The sequence below is a fragment of the Macaca fascicularis genome, chromosome 19 (genome assembly GCF_037993035.2).
Source record: "Macaca fascicularis isolate 582-1 chromosome 19, T2T-MFA8v1.1".
Lineage (NCBI taxonomy): Eukaryota > Metazoa > Chordata > Mammalia > Primates > Cercopithecidae > Macaca > Macaca fascicularis.
In genome coordinates this window covers 36,147,627-36,163,416 of record NC_088393.1, presented here as the reverse complement: position 1 = coordinate 36,163,416, position 15,790 = coordinate 36,147,627, and the positions used below count along the sequence as shown (strand labels likewise).

At 47.6% G+C, this 15,790-nt stretch overlaps 2 long non-coding RNA genes across 2 annotated transcripts in view; one reads left to right on the top strand and one right to left on the bottom strand.

Annotated features, from left to right (window-relative positions):
• Positions 1–12,226, bottom strand: part of LOC123570276 (uncharacterized) — a 59,305-nt gene extending 47,079 nt beyond the window's left edge. The window contains exon 1 of the long non-coding RNA XR_010583548.2: positions 11,841–12,226. This is a non-coding gene — a long non-coding RNA (uncharacterized lncRNA). The remainder of the gene's footprint in view (positions 1–11,840) is intronic.
• A 593-nt stretch (positions 12,227–12,819) lies between these two features.
• Positions 12,820–15,364, top strand: LOC135968645 (uncharacterized). Its single transcript, XR_010583550.1, has 2 exons — positions 12,820–12,948; positions 15,250–15,364. It is a non-coding gene; the product is annotated as an uncharacterized lncRNA (long non-coding RNA).
• The last annotated feature ends 426 nt before the right edge of the window (positions 15,365–15,790 follow it).

The following is a 15,790-nucleotide window of genomic DNA, read 5'->3' as shown; positions in this document are numbered from 1 at the left end:
CCAAGTTTCCACTTGACGTCTAGGACTCTTTACTTTCTGCACCTCCACCCCACTTCTCCTGTTTCATGTATCAACAGGAGCACATGCGGGTTTGGTCCAAGGAGAGGCCCAGGCCTCAACCTCCAGCAGTTAATTGAGTTTGCAGGGAGGAGGAGAAAGGCACCAGGCTGAGCTCAGTCAGCAGGAAGCAGCATCATCCATTCAAAGTAACAAAACTAACTTTCGGTGGGGCCGAGCATCTGACCGATCAGCAGAAGCTAGCCAATTTTTCCACCTCTGTTCCCCAGTTGTCTTGCTGGCCTTTGGCTGGATCCCAGAATCCAGAAGGCTCCCTGCGAGCTAACCTTCTGCTGACGACTGTGCTAAATCCTAGATGACTCCGGCAATCTGGCCACAGCCATAAATTCATATCACCTATAATCTCCAGGCCCAGATATATATCTTTTCTTTTCTGTTCATTTATTTACCTACTGGTTTTGAAGGAGCTGACACTCAATATTAGAAACATACAAATGGCATGTGTTCACGTGTGGAGTCCAAAGAGAAAGAGGCTTTAGAGATTTCAGGGCCAATGGGATTCCTAACGCACATCAGTCTCATGCTTTGTGCAACTGGATTATAATCAGAGGATTTTGATAAAGACGAAATTGGAGATGAGATTGAAATACGATTTTAAACATCTTGCTTGTGGGCAAAGTCCTCAACTGCACCCCTTGCCAATATGCACATCCAACCTTACTAATGATCAAAGGAACACAACTCCAAATAATCAGGGCTGATTTTATGTTCAGAAACTCTCATATCTTAACCATGGACTGTTAATTGGTTCAATTAGCAGAAAAAGTAAGCTAAGGTGGCCAGTGCTTTAGAGCAAGTTCAATGGGCTATGAAGGGCAGATACTAAAACTAGTAATTAGTTTTTTGTTGTTGTTGTTTGTTTGTTTGTTTTTTACCATTTCGCTCATCACCTATTTATTAAATGAGGTATACCTAAAAAAAGGAAACCTTTCAGGTCACATTATGGCTAATACCAGCAAAAGTTGCAGCAGGGGAAAGGGACGTGAGGAGAAAGGGTGGGGGAGGGAAGAAAGGCGGGACAGTGGAAAAGGGGTGAGGAACCAGGAGCCGAATGAGAAGGAGAGGCTGCCCAGAAGCGAGAGGGCCAGTGCTGGTCACCTGGCTCTCCTCACATCCTGTGGGTGATCCAGGCGTGTCTGTTTCAGACAATCATTGTCATTACCACCCCTTGAGGTTTTTATTTCCTTCTTGTAGTATAAATTATTGCCTGACTTTGGGCCAGGTGTGATGGCTCACACCTGTAATCCCAGCACTTTGGGAGGCTGAGGCAGGTGGATCACGAGGTCGGGAGATCGACACCATCCTGGCTAACACAGTGAAACCCCGTCTCTACTAAAAATACAAAAAATTAGCCGGGTGTGGTGGCAGGCGCCTGTAGTCCCAGCCACTCGGTAGGCTGAGGCAGGAGTTAATATTTATTGAGTGCCTACTATATGCCAGGCACTTTTCCATGTATTTATAAGTATTATTTTATTTAATCATCACATCATTTGTATGAGGAAAACACTCCTGTCATCTCATGTTACAGAGGAGGAAGCGAAATACACAGATGTTCCAATAACTTATAAGTCAGAAAACTAGGGAGCAAGGGAACTGGAATTTAACACTGACCGGTGTGACTCCCCAGCTCATGTTCATACATATGAATCCACGTGTGTGTGAAGCACTACATTCTGACATTCGTTTTCTCAAATTCTAAATGAATTATTCATTGTAATAAGTGACTCAAACAGGCCAGTCATTTCACACTGGCTATTTTGCTGCCGCCTTCCCCAGGCCCTGCTCTAGCCCAGTCCATCACCTCGTCTACGATAGCTACTGTCTTCCTAAGTGGGGCAGAATCTCAGGCCTACAGCTGCCATAGGCATCAGTGGAAACCCCTAGAACTCCAGCCAGCATACAGGAAATTATAAGGCCGTGCTTGTGTGCACCAACCACGTTGCAATACTGCCTCGAGAACTAGGGCAGACTTGAGTTTCAACAGGACTCTTCCATTGATTCCTGGGTAACTTTGGTCAAATTGCTTTATCTTTCTTTTTTTTTTTTTTTTTTTGAGGCGGAGTCTTCACTCTGTCGCCCAGGCTGGAGTGCAGTGGCACCATCTCCGCTCACTGCAAGCTCCCCCTCCCGGGTTCGCGCCATTCTCCTGCCTCAGCCTCCAGAGTAGCTGGGACTACAGGCGCCCGCCACCGCGCCCGGCTTACTTTTTGTATTTTAGTAGAGACGGGGTTTCACCGTGTTAGCCAGGATGGTCTCGATCTACTGACCTCGTGATCCGCCCGCCTCGGCCTCCCAAAGTGCAGGGATTACAGGCGTGAGCCACCGCGCCCGGCCTGCTTTATCTTTCTAAGCTTCATATTCCTCGTCTGACAAACAAAGCTCTTCAAATCAGGTTTTGTTGTGATAATACTATGTAACAAACATCTCCCAAATTTCTGTGGCTGAAATTACATTCATTTAGACCTCATTCATGGATGAGCTACTGTTCATCAGCTACTGCTTGGCTGGCTGGGCTCCAGAGTGACATTTGGGCTTAGGTGTGTTCCATACAGCTCTTCATTCTGGGCCCAGTGACGAGCTGGGCATGCTCTCATCATGGCGGAGGGCGGGAGGGAAAAAGGATGGGCAGAAACTCCATACATACATTTAAAGCTTCTGGCACATGTCTGTTCATGTCACATTGGCCAAGCAAGTTATATGGTCATGGTCAAAGGCAGGAGGGTGGGGCTGTGAACTACTCTCAATGTACCAAAACTAGGAGAGGGAGGGAAGGAGGAATAATGAAGAAATATTACCAACCAACACAGAAAAGTGGACTAATATTATTTTGGTATTTTTACCTCCACAACAGAAAAAAAAAAAAAGCAAAAAGAGGCATGGCCATATTAACCTATCCAAGAATTTCAGCTTTGTTTTGGAAACCCTCTGCCTTCAGGAAAGCAGAAGCATTTTATGCTGTATGCGGTGGGGCGGGTGTCTTACTTTGTATCAGAACAATTTGTAATAGGTTCATTCTTTGATGCAGTCATTTTTAGGAGCTTCCAGGAGCATATTTTAAAGAAATAATCAGAAGCATAAAAGTATTTATGTTTAAAGATGTCCATCAAGGCATTTTTTTGTAATAGCAAAAAATAAGAACAACAATATGTCCATAAAGATAATATTTAAAATCCATACAAGGGACGATTATGGACTTAATTTTTAAATGGTATTTTTCTAAGAATATCTATGGAGACAGATAAATGCACCTAATACAGTGCTAAGTACATAAATCAGAATGTAAAAATATACAATAGAATCTCACTTTTGTGAAGCATATGGCTCTGTATCACCGAGAAATGAATGATTGGATGGAAGTTTAAAATGTTAACACTGGCTAGCTATAGTTATGGACAGATGATGCAGCATGGGTATTTAATTTTTCCTATCTATTTTTTTCTATACTTTCTAAATTTCCCACAGGAAAAAAAAATAGAATTATTTTAGGCCAGGTGCGGCAGCTCACGCCTGTAATCCCAGCACTTTGGGAGGCCAAAGCAGGCGGATCACTTGAAGTCAGTAGTTCGAGAGCGCCTGGCCAACAAGGTAAAGCCCGTCCCTACTCACTACTCACTAAAAAAATACAAAAATAATAAAATAGAAGAATGTTTTTAAACTGCTAAGCTGGTCCATGGGATGCTTCAACTGTGGAGGTTCCCAACCAAACCCAGCTAAGAGTTTGGACCGCGGGCCTGGAACTGAGAATTCCCAGGAAGCATGAGCGCTGCCGCAGCTCACTTATCTTCACCCTGGAATGATAAATAATCGATGCAAATGCATGCGTGCCCACTGCTGAATCCACAGTTCTGTCAGGAAGACACCACGGCCTACTAGCAATACTGATGGTCTAAAGGCTCTTCGTTGCTGCCCAGGATGAGGTTTCATTTCATTTGATTATTTTCTAGACCTTGAACATTGCATTTGGACAGGAATCTAGTTACCTTGTTTGTTAAAGGCTTTGGGAAATGGAGCGGAGCCATCCGATGATGGAGAACCAGCATTCCCCATTTGGGTCCTCATTTATTAGGCAAAGTAATTCTTTTGGGACCTGCATGACCTAGAAGCAGGAATTTGACTTATGACATCGGGAGGACAGTCAGCACTGAACAGCCTTTAGACGGCAGGTTCGATGAATTCCCTCAGAAAGGTCAGGAAACCAGGCACAGTTCCTAGAGCCTCAGATGCTATCTGAGCTCTTTCTAGGGGGAAAGGTGCCCTCTCCTCTACTCTCCTGCAGCCGCTGGGCCAATGTTCTTTGCCCCCAGAATCTGACCCACCTATAGGCACTTCCAGTTAAACATCAGGCAGGTACTTTCTGGGCAATATTTCCATGAACATTCCCCTACTGTTAACTTGCTTACAAACAAAATTGGGTGATTTGTTCCAGTGCCAGACCCATCTGCGTACTCAGGACAGTTTTTCTTTACAATCTCAAATTGATCTGAACTAATCTGTTCAGTTCCCTCTTTCTGGACAAAGACCTTGTGTGCCAGGTTTCTTCTGCCTGGAGCACATTTTTACTTTCAAGTTATAAACCCTGAAAAATGGGTTTCATAATGGGAAGGCCGACAGAGTCTCAGCCATCGAGATTCAAGTAGCCTCACTCTGCCAAATATATTTATTATTATTTCCTCAAATAGCCACCATTTAATACCTGTCACTTTTTTTCCTTACAAGGTTGAGGGCTGTGTAGTCTTGGTTGCAAGCTCTCTTGGTTGTCGTGATGACTTGTTCCGGGGAGGCGGGTGCTTAGAGACAGAGCCTTGTAGCAGGGAGTTCTGCGCTGAGCTCCCCAGTGGAGGGAACAGTCACAGCCACTGCATTAAGCCCCCGTTGCAATGCAGGGTGTGGAACCGCTCTGCTCTCTGACAATGCCTACAAAAGCTCGGTGGAGCAGAACTTTCCAGTGTGGTCATCTCCTGGAGGGCGAGGCTGAAGGCCTGAATCCCCACGGCATCTCCACACACTTCTTTGCACATTTGCTGCTTGGTGCTTTTCAGCTGTTGGCATGGATAAAGCTGCAGGGCTGGCTCCTGAAATGTGGTTGGAGATGTCTTCCTCCCACGAGAGGCTTCTACAGAGACTGCCTGGAACAACCTTTGAAAACTCATTGTTTAAAATGTATTAATCCAAATCCTTTCCAAGTCTTCTCTGCCAAAACCCAGCACAGAGAACCACTTCTCTTCCTTCACATGCCCTGACATCATTACTCCAAGGCCTCTCCACCCTGCCTCACCCCAAATGCCACTCAAGAGATGGGTCTTTCTAAAGCCAAGGGTTTCACCCAGAAAGCCTAGGGGCAGCTGCTGCCACCTTTCCTTCTGCACAGCCTGAGACCACCCTCTTCCGTGTTCCCTGCCCCTGCCCAGAGGACACCTGCATTCCACATCCTGTGTCTTCCATCCCTGGGGGACTCAGCCACCGAATCCCGCCTTCTGTGGCTCCCTTCCTTTGTGCAAGGCCAGCATTCCATCCAGAGCCAGACTGGGCCCTGGCCTGCAAGCAGACGTGGAAATCCCTTCTGCCGAGCCAGATGCCAGACACGCGGGAGCTCAGCCGGCCTTCTCAATGGGACTCTATCTTAGAAAACACGAATAAGACCTATGACAGCTATTAAGCAGTTATTGAAGAGGGTCTCTGTGTGCTCTGCTGGAAAAACGCATTTGGAACATCACTTTGTGATGTGGGTGGGTTTGGGTGAGTCCCCTTAGATTCCAGTGGCAGTGATTGGGGATCCCAGAAACAGGTGGTGTGTCCCTGCCTAACTCTGATCCAGGGAGTTCCCCTGGAAGACAAGATAGATATGGCATACACCAGCCACACACTTCAGTGCCCCTGACCAGTGCCAGGAAAGAGAGGCCTTATGAGTCCATCAGAGTTTCCTAAAAGCCTGCGAAGGCACCCACAGTCTCCTAATCGAATCTTCCCGTGGCTCCTGGCTTGCACGGGATAGAGTGCCCTTGCCATGAGGGAGTCTCTGAGTGATGCCCCGGGGCTCAGGGACAGCATGAGACGGGAGGTGTCTATGATGCTCTGGCTCCCCGATCCCAGGGCAAAGGCCTGGCCCTCTAGACTCCATGGGTAGCAGGGACCCAGGGCTTCTGCTGCCCCTCCCGGGCATCCCCCAGACACTGGCCGGTGGTGATGGGAAAACCAGGAGCACCTCTGACCTGCTCACCTCGTTGTTCCCCTCGCCGGGCCTGGAGGCCTGGCCACTCAGGTGAGCACCGTGCAGCCTCTTTCCATCGGATTCCCCTGTTCCACCAGCTGTTCGCAGCTGGGGAACAGCTGCTGCGCCTCTGACTTTTCCACCCATCTGCAGCCAGAGCTGGAGCCTAGCCTAATTTTCAGTTGGCCATATCTGTCTCTGATCTCTGAGCCCCACTTCCAACCCACATCTCTGATTTCTGCTGTACATCCCAGACAGAATCTGATGCCAAACAGAGCTGAGTGTGAACTCCAGTAGGGCCCTAGATGCTGACCCCAAGGTGATGGCAGTACCTACATACCCGGCATGGAGACAGCGGCTGCCAGCCCACATGCCCCTGAGGCCGCAGGTCCCACACCCACAGCAGGGCGTCACACGATCCTTGTGCTCACCGCCTCCCATTTCTCTATGCAACTTTTACCTGATTTGGGTCATGGATACAAAACACACAGGAATTCATCAGTCAGCAGGTGTGGGAGAGACGGGGGTCATGTTGAACTGGGACTCTGTGCCCAGTGTCCTGAGGGAGCCAGGGGTCCTGTGTGAGCTAAGACTCTGTCCAGGGTCCTGAGAGAGCAGGGGTGTCCTGTGTGAGCCGGGACTCTGCCCAGCGTCCTGAGGGAGCCAGGGGTCCTGTGTGAGCCGGGACTCTGCCCAGCGTCCTGAGGGAGCCAGGGGTCCTGTGTGAGCCGGGACTCTGCGCTCAGCATCCTGAGGGAGCCAGGGGTCCTGTGTGAGCCGGAACTCTGCCCAGGTCCTGAGGGAGACAAGGGTTCCTCCGTGAGCTGGACTCTGCCCAGGGTCCTGAGGGAGCCGTGGGGTTCTGTGTGAGCTGGAACTCAGTTTCTATCAGGCAAAAGCTCACAGCTGGCCAAAGAGAAAATTGAATTTTCAATTTTTAATTCATAGGTAAAATCCATTAGAGCAACACAATTTATTTTCAGAAGTTGTGTAATTTCTGTGTGCAGTACAGTCATTGACTTGCTATTTCCCCACCTTGACAAGTATAAACCTTTGAGTCAATTTAAATACAAAACTCACTGCATTTCACATTGTATTCTAGCGGCCTTTTCTCCAAGGCACTTTACGTAGTAGATTTCAAAGCCCTTTCAAAGCATTTTTCCACCTTCTTCACAGAAAAGGTGCCTATTATGTTTTTAAATGAACAAGGAGCACTGTTATAGGAGTCAGATCACCACTTGTAGATAGCTTCAGCATCTCAGGGCCTCGGTTTTCCCATCAGTAAAATGGGGTTATTCCCATGAATCAGTATTATAGAAACTACTATTTAAATTACATTAAGTGGCTCACACCCGTAATCCCAGCACTTTGGGAGGCCGAGGTGGGTGGATCACTTGATACCAGGAGTTTGAGACCAGCCTGGCCAACATGGCAAAATCTCATCTCTATTAAAATACAAAAAAAATTAGCTGGGCATGGTGGTGCGTGCCTGTAATCCCAGTTACTTGGGAGGCTGAGGCAGGAGAATCACTTGAAACCAGGAGTCACAGGTTGCAGTGAGCTGAGATCGCGCCATTACACTCCAGTCTGGGTGACAGAGCGAGACTCTGTCTCAAAATAAATAAATAAATAAATAACTTTGAATGAACTTTGAAGGTGACCAGGGATATGAGAATACAGTAGAATTTCCCTTAACCCTACACCCTATGTCCACCTCCAGATATTCAGATATTAATTTATGCTCAAGTGAATACCTGACACTTGTATTTAAATTTTCAATACTTTAATATTCAAGTATTTGCACAAGCCAAAAGAAAATGTTGCTGAGTGTAGCTACCAGACCAAGACAGCAGAGAGAAGTGTAGTATGGGTGGAATTAGACCAGCTTGCCTTATCTAAATACGTTGAAATCCATCTTCCTTTTCTAATGCTGTGAAAGAAAAACCTAATCTCAGGACCTGAAACTCACCAAGCCAAAGGGAAGGTTAAGCTTGGGAACCCAGTCATGCAAAAACTACCTTCCTTTTGTTCCCAGATAACTGTCATTTCACATGCTTGTTTATGTAAAATGTGGATTTACTGGGCTTCAGACAAAAGCATCATTGACTGCCCCGCCCCCCCGCCGCCACCCCGTGCCTTCCCTTTCACGTGCGAAATGCATGTTCACTGAGCACAGATCCAGGCTTTTCAAGAAGGTAACACTGCCCTCATTGCCTACCTTCCTTCCTTTTTTTTTTTTCATTTTTTCTTCCCCTCCCACTTGATCTTTCCCCTTTAAATATTGAAGCTCGTGAAACTCTCTTTAGAAAAAACACAGGCCACAGATCCTACTGGGACTTGTGTCTCTTCTTTCGGGGTGTACCCTCAGCCTGGTCACGGAAACCTCGATTCCATCAAGACGTGCCACTTTGGGGTCACTTTGCAGTGCTGTGGGCCTGGACCCCACAGGGGCCTCTGCTTTGTGACTGTGCCTGCACAATGATTGTAGGGGTGTCCCTGCTACCGCCTTTATCTTGTTTACTTTCAGGGTTTGTTTATTTTTGTCTTAGACCCTGAAAACGCCCTATTACCATTGGCTGGTGAAAGTTAGATATTTGAGATCTTTAAAGGCGAGAAGCTTGATTTCGATCCAGGAAGTCTGAGGAAGTAGAAAAACATCCAGACGTGCCATATAGCCCAAATGTCAAAACTATTCTGGAATCCAGAACTAAGGTGCATCAAAGACTTTTCTTCCTGTTAACCTTTACAAAAAGGGGCTTTGTGGGATCCAGGCAAATCTGAATAAATGTGTCTTCTTTGGAGGGGAGCTGGAGAAGCCCTCGTGGTGTCTTGTCTTTTCTAAGATAATCACATTTTCCAGTTAACATGACCTTGCTTTGCTGTTTTCTTTTTCACTAACCCTGAACCCACAGGGAACACACCCACAGTGGGGAGAGCCCCGGGTCAATGTTGCAGAGACGCCTTGCAGGCACTACCCATGGATAAGGTGACCTCTCACTCGGCCCCGTTCTCCTGTTCTTCCATTTCTACAAGAGCAGTGGCAAAGGTCATGTTCTTATGTGTTTTTTTTCAAAATCCACCTTCCCTTGGGCTCAATGCTGAAGTGTGTTACCAAATCATGTTGTTTTTTCAACTATGCCCCACTTCACTTCCCTCTCAGGGTCTTTGCCTGGCCTCCTCCTGGTTGCTGTGGTACAAGAGGGATGTGGATGTGCCAACAGAAGCAAATGGCAGTGGAGAAGTGCTCAAGGTTCAGGCATCACCAGGAGCCCACTATCTGCCTCCCCGCATGACAGCCCTATTCTCCCAGGATGGCTCCAGCCAGAACAGGAGGATATTTATTGACAGCACAGAGACTGTGTTTTTCACCATCAACTCCATTCAAAACATCGCTGGGGGATTCCATGATTGCCCCAAATGGCTCCAGTGCTCGCGTGTGGATCAACCGTTGTGTCCAGGAGTAGGCGGTAGGAAAGCCTAAAGAGTGGGACCCTATGCATTAGGGGAAGTTCTCCTAGAGGCGCTGCTGGAAGGAGCATTTCCCAAGGGGTGAACAGACCAAGAATTAACGTCTACCTGGCTGGCCTCCAGCCAGGCTCCCCTGCACCAGTCCTAGAGAGGTAAAAACTGTGGGGGCAGGGAAGGTCAAAATGGACCAAAATGGCAGGAGGCAATTCTGCAGCAGAAACCAGGAGCATTGCCTACACAATGCCACCTATTCTTCAGGGCACAAATGGCAGGTGTGTAACAGGAGCACTGCCCACACAACACCGTCTATCACTCAGGGCATGAGCAGCAGGTACGTAAGAGGAGGGTTGCAATGTCTCTGGAGAGACTGGACAGCAAGAGCAGCTAAGCCTCTGATGGGGCTCTGGGCAGGCAGCATGTCTCCTGTGAGAGGTCACATTATCACAAAGGAGAAAGGAGCCCTGGACTGATGAAGCACGTGTGCAAAAACCACAGGGCCAGCTTACAGGAGAGCTGAGATTGAGCTATTAGGTTAAAGGGTCCTTGACATGGTTTGGATATTTGTCCTTTCCAAATGTCATGTCGAAATTTGATCCCAATGTTGGAGGTAGGGCCTGGTGCGAGATGTTTGGGTCATGGGGGCGTGTCCCTCATGAATGGCTTGGTGCCCTCTCGGCAGCAATGAGTTCATGTAAGAGCTGGTAGTTTAAAAGAGCCTGGCGCAAGATTGCATGGAAAAGGGAATTCCTGTACACTGTTGGTAGAAGGATGAACTAACTCAGCCGTTGTGGAAAGCAGTGCGGCAATTCCTCAACGAACTTAAACAGAATTACCATTTGACCTGGAAATCCCATTACTGGGTATATTCCCAAAGGAAAATAAATCATTCTACCATAAAGACAAATGCACACATATGTTCACCGCAGCACTATTCACAATAGCAAAGACATAGAATCAACCCAGGTGCCCATCAACAGTGGACTGAATAAAGAAAACATGGTACATATGCACCATAGAATATTATGCAGCCATAAAAAATGAGATCATGTCTTTTGCAGGAACATGGATGGAGCTGGAGGTCATTATCCAATGTGAATTAGTGCAGAAATAGAAAACAAAACCCCACATGTTCTTCCTTATATATGGGAGCTAAAGGATAAGAACCAATGGGCACAAAGAGGAGAACAACAGACACCGAGGCCTGCTTGAGGGCGGAAGGTGGGAGGAGAGAGAGGATCAGGAAGAATGTCCATAGGGTACTATGCTCATTATCTGAGTGATGAAATAATCTACATCAAACTTCCATGACACGCAGTTTACCTATATAACTAACTTGCACATGTGCTCCTGATCCTAAAATAAAAGTTAAAAATAATCACACAAAAAATACAATAAATCATAAAATAAAAGAGCCGGGCACCTCTCTTGCTCCCTGTCTCGCCATGTGAGATGCCAGTTTCCCTTCCCTTCTGCCATGAGTAAAAGCTTCCTGAGGCCTCCCCAGAAGCAGATGAAGGCACCACGCTTACGGTACACCCTGCAGAACCATGAGCCACTTATACTTTCTTTTTGTATATAAATTGCCCAGTCTCAGATATTTCTTTTTTTGTTGTTGTTGTTGAGACGGAGTCTCGCTCTGTCGCCCAGGCTGGAGTGCAGTGGCCGGATCTCAGCTCACTGCAAGCTCCGCCTCCCGGGTTTACGCCATTCTCCTGCCTCAGCCTCCCAAGTAGCTGGGACTACAGGCGCCCGCCACCTCGCCCGGCTAGTTTTTTGTATTTTTTAAGTAGAGATCAGATATTTCTTTATGGCAACATAAAACAGACTCATGTAGCATCCCACGAGTTTTTGCAGAAAAGAGAAGGAAAGAGAGGAAGGCTGGAAATGGGCAAGCTGTCCCAGGCAAAGGGATGGGCAAAGAGATACATTCCTATGGGAAGGTGAGCGAATGAGCTGATTAGTGGGGTTGCAGGAAGGGATGCTTCAGGCAGGGATAAGCAAACAGGATGCTATCATCATAGAATATGCGTGCACACGTAACGCGCGCGCACACACACCCCTCAGGAAGCATGCAAGCAGGCATCACCTTGGCTTGACGGTAGATTCCAGGAGCACAGAAGCTGCCTTCACCCCAAGGAGCACAGCCTCTCACCTCCGTCCTCTTTCACTGCAATTCCCTGCCTTCCAGCAAGTGTCCGGTGCCTGCTTAACATGCGGGCAGGCTGTCAGTGAGACAGGCTTAAGCCTGCTGCAGGGACTGCCTCTCGGGAAAGAGAAAACAAAGCCGGAGCCTTAAAAATAGAGCTGTCCACTGATGGAATTCTCTCCTGCTGCCATGACCAAATCTTTAGTCCCAAGGGAAACGGCTGATCAGACACACTCCCAGCAAGGTCATGAGGTGCTCAGAAAACATGCACTGAGGCAGGCTGCCGGCACTGGCTCTCCTCGCCCCTGGACCCTCGAGGGCCCCACAAGCTAGGGAGGGAGGGCCGCTCCAGTGCCAATCTGTAACCACAAAGCATGCCTTTGCTCTTGTGATGCTGGATACCAGCCTAGTCCTGAAGTCAGCTGCTTGCACAGACAACATTCACTCATTCAGACACAAATGAGATCAGTTCTTATCCGAATCACAGGTCAATAGGATTTGGGAAGCCGCAGAGTCCTAGAGATTACATTATTTTAAAGACTGCAGAGTTCAATACAGCGAGGTTCAAAACAGAGGGAGGATTTTGTTGTCACACAGATGTCCACCCCTCCCCGCACTGCACCATGGCGCCTGCCTGCTCCAGTTCTCCTCGTGTGTCGCCTCCCACTGTCCACTTCCCAGGCAGCTTGTCTGGATCTCTTGCAAGAGCAGGGCTTGGAGCCTGGTGACCTTAGCGGCCACAGGGCCCAGCACACAGTGGGGGCTCCATGAAATCCCAGGAGGGAAGGGATGGAGAGGGAAGGAGGCCAGGTGTCCCAAAGAGGAACCCTGGGGGAGTGGTCCTTTCCTATCTGTCACTGGTGCCTAGTAAAGCGAGAGCAGAAGATCCCAGCCCCAGCTGGCACATGGCTCTGAGCCCAGAGCCTGTCCCTTCATGAAGGAAGACAGTGCGGCCACCATTGGCCCACAGGCACTGTCTCCGCTGAGGCCCCTTCCAGCTGTCTTCTTCTCTGGAAGCCCCTGAGGACCCTGCCTCACACTGTTCTGGGTGAGTCTGTTCCCTGTGAGTATTTGCCTTCTGAGGGTGCAGGCACAGGGGCAGGGCAGGGGCAGAACAGCAGGATCCCACCCACGTGTTGAACTGAGCTGATTTGTCACTTTATAAAAGGCTTGTGTTGGGCAGGCTTGGTGTTGGGCCTGTGGTCCCAGCTACTTGAGAGGCTGAGGCAGGAAGATCACTTGAGTCCAGGAAATGGAGGCTGTGGTGAGCCATGATTGCACCACTGCACTTCAGTCCAGGTCACAGAGTGGGACCCTGTCTTTAAAAGAAAAAAAGATGTAAAAGGCTAATGCATTGATAGGTAGGTGGCCCGCAAGTTTGTTTTTTGAGACAGAGTCTCCCTCTGTCACCCAGGCTGGAGTGCAGTGGTGTGATCTTGGTTCATTGCAACCTCCATCTCCCAGGTTCAAGCGATTCTTCTGCCTCAGCCTCCTGAGTAGCTGGGATTACAGGCGCTCGCCATCGTGTTCAGCTAATTTTTGTATTTTTAGTAGAGATGAGGTTTTACCATGTTGGCCAGGCTGGTCTCGAACTCCTAACCTCAGCTGACCTGTCCGCCTTGGCCTTCCAAAGAGGCGTGAGCCACTGAGCCCAGCCCCAAATTCTGTTTTAAACACAAGCTAGAGTCAATGTCCACACTGGAAGTCATTTTCAAGGGGGCGATCAGAAAGCAGCAGGGGAAGTGGCTACTTTGAAGCAAAGCGACTGACATTTTAAAGCAATTAATAACTGTGTTTCCCCAGAGACAAGCCGCGGGTGTGGGGAACCGAAGTTGCTCCTCTCATTGTTCCTCCTGTGCTTGGGCAGCGGACTGGAACCCTCTGGGCAGCTTCTCAACTCAGCGTGTCTTGCTGATCTATTAAGTTGAACATTAATCATTAGTGGAGCTCATCTTCCTTCCCTGAATTTAATTTCATTAGTTATACTTTCTTTCCCTATTAGAACAGGCTCTGATGCATTTGCTTAGAAGGCAAATGGGCACTGGCTCTCTCCCACCTCTCCTGGATGGAGACGTCCCTCTAATGGCACAGACAATTGTCAACATGTCCAGGTCAGGCTGGTTGATCTGGATACAATCAGAACTCAAATCTTTTCTTATGAACTCTCAGGAACTCTCTTTAAGAAAATCAGGGCCACTGTGGTTTTGTTACTTGAAAGGGGTTTCAATCCAGACCCCAAGAGAGGGTTCTTGGATCTTGCACAAGAAAAAATTGGGGGCAAGTCCACAGAGTAAAAGCAAAAGCCAGTTTATTAAGAAAGTATAGGAATAAAGCAAGGGCTACTTCATAGACAGAGCAGGGCGCTCCCAAAGGCAAGAGGAGGAACGCATCCATCTTACCTGAAGTGCTTGTTTATATATAGAATAACAAAGCAAAAGCCATGGGGGATGTGCTCCACTCCAGGGCTGTGTCAAAGGATTGCTCATCTTTGTGTAACTACCATCTTCACAAGAATCTGTATCTTTAAAGCGAAACTTATTCTTAAACTAAGAATGCTTTTGTACTTAAGACATCGGGACATTAGGACATTTCCTGCGTCTGTTAAGTCTTGGGTCTGTTTGCTCAGCATGAATTCAACTATTCCTTTAACCATGAACCTCATGTGGCTAAGAATGCCTAATCTCCTGGGAACAGCCCAGCAGATTTCGGTGTCTGTTTATCCAGCCCGTATTCAAGATGGAGTCACTCTGGTTCAAACACCTCTGACCGTTTTAAACCAAAAAAATAGGATACCCAATCTCTGGGATCCTTTGTCTTAAAAAATATATGCAAAAGACACATCAGGAAACCAGAGGCAATGGGGTCCCAGGATTGCCACTTTAGTCCTGGACAGGCACTAGGGCAGGACACTGGAGATTAGAAGGGGGGCCTGTGCCACTGGAGATTAGAAGAGTGAGTCTGACAGGAGGGAGCCCCAGGAGAAAGTCATTTCTTCATCCATCTGCTTGTCCATCCATGCTTTAATGCTATTCTTCCAGGCTGTACACCAGGTGTGGGGAGGGCTCAAGGATGTCCAAGCCGAGTGTTCTGGCCTCCTTGCCTTCCTTGCTCCCTCCCTTGAAATATTTGAGTGCCTTATCTACCCCCTAGCACTGTGTCCAGTGCTAAGTATCCAGTGATAAGGTTAAAACAACAAACTTCCAATCAGTATGGAGAACAGTTTGGAGGTTCCTCAAAAAACTAAAAATAGAGCTACCATATGATCCAGCAATCCCACTGCTGGGCATAGACCCCAAAGAAAGAAAATCAGGCTATTGATGAGATCTCTGCACTCCCATGTTTATTGCAGCACTGTTCACAAGAGCCCAGATTTGGAAACAACCTGCCACCAACAGATGAATGGATAAAAAAACATGTGGTCCATGGACACAATGGAGTACTTACTACTCAGCCATTAAAAAGAATGAGATCCTGTCATCTGTAACCACACGGATGGAACTGGAGGTCATTATGTGGAGTGAAATAAGCCAGGCACAGAAAGACAAAGTTTGCATGCTCTCACTTATTTGTTGGGGCTAAAAATGTAGAACAATTGAATTCACAGAGATAGAGAGCAGAAGGATGGTGACAGGGGCTGCGAAGGGTTGGGGAGGGGAGAGTGTGCATAGTTAATGGGTATAAAAACATAGATAGAATGAATAAAATCTAGTATTTGATAGCACAATAGGGTGACTACAGTTAATCATTTACTGTACATTTAAAAATAAGAGTATTTTGCTTATAACACAATGAAAGGTAAATGCTTGAGGTGATGGACACCCCACTTACCCTGATGGGATTATTATACACTGCATGCCTGTATATATATGTATTTTTTTAAACAAACAGTC